Here is a 1,485-nt window from a genome sequence, read left to right as displayed (position 1 = left end):
AGAAGAGGCGTGACAACCGCGGCGGGAGAGAGCGGGACCTGCCAGGACGGGCTGACGGGATAGCGGCGGACTCCGCTGCCGACGGCCGGGCCCGCAGGCAGCGGCCGCTTGTTGGAGTGCACCTGCGCACCGGCTCGGATTCGGTCTCGAGTCGGGCGGGCGGGGGCTGAGGGTTCAGGGCAAGCGGGGAGGGGGGGGAGGGTCTGAGGGGACCGGCGAGTCTTCTCCGGAGCAATTCTATCTCCCCGTTCACCAAGGGCGGAGGACCTGCATGGACATTCAGCTCCTTCATCCCTACACGAAGGATCCGGCTCGCGTCTCGCGCACAGACGCCGGGGCGGGTGGCTAAGGACTTTGGATTTCGGGATGTCTACCTCCCCGGGGATTTGGGAGATGGGGTGGCCCACCTACAGAAAGGAAACACCTCGCCTGTGAGGGAGCAGCCTCACAAGCAGCAACCCCCTACCCCCCAAGAAAGCAGTGGTCAGAGGAAGCGCTAGTGGAGGCAGCAAGCAGCATCCTGGTGTGGAAACTGTGACAGCTAGGGACCTGTTCCCTTTTCTGGACTTATAAGCGAGCAGTCGGAAGAGGGAGATATGTAGAGGCGAGGGAGATTATGGCTCTTCGCTGTGCCATAGGGCATTGTGGACTCTGAAATCTGAGTCCTGTAGTTCCGATCCTGACTCCACTATTATTGGTTGGGAGATGGTGGGCAAATAACTTACTCTCCCTCTAAACCTTTTCCCGTCGTCTGTGCAATAAGGATAACCAATTAAGATGGTTGTTATGAAGATTAAATGAACTGATGCATTTTAAAATAAATTGCTCAACACCACTAATCATTAAGGCAATGCAAATCAAACCCGCAATAAACGGTCACCTCATAGTCATTAGGATGTTTACTATCTAAAAAGAAAAAAACAAACCAAAATAGCATGCATTGGTGAGGATGTGGAGAAATTGGAATCTTGGTGCACGGTTGGTGTGAGTGTAAGATGGTGCAGCCGCCGTGGAGAACAGTATGATAGTTCTTATGAAAATTAAAGAATCACCGTATGCTCTAGCAGTTCCACTTCTGAGTATCTATCCAAAAGAACTGAAAGCAGAGTCTTGAGATATTTGTACACTCACTGCTCACAGCAGTATTATTCACGATGGACGTCAAATGGAAGACACCCAGTGGCACTTGAATAAACAAAATGTGGTATAACCATACAATGGAATATCATCCATCCTTAAAAAGGAATTTCTGATGCATACTACAACATGGATGAAGCTTGAAAATACTGTGCTAAATAAGCCAGTCATAAAAGACAAATATGGTGTCATTTCACTTATATGAAATATTTAGTGTAGTCAAATTCACAGGGGTTGGAGGCAGGGAAAATGGAGAGTTATTGTGTTTCAGTTTTGCAAGATTAAAAAGTTCTGGAGATTGGCTGCACAACAATGTGAATATACTTAACTACTATGTTGTACACTTAA

The sequence above is a fragment of the Pteropus medius genome, unplaced genomic scaffold, assembly GCF_902729225.1.
Source record: "Pteropus medius unplaced genomic scaffold, Ma_sr-lr_union100, whole genome shotgun sequence".
NCBI lineage: Eukaryota > Metazoa > Chordata > Mammalia > Chiroptera > Pteropodidae > Pteropus > Pteropus medius.
Note: the sequence above shows the minus strand (reverse complement) of the source record.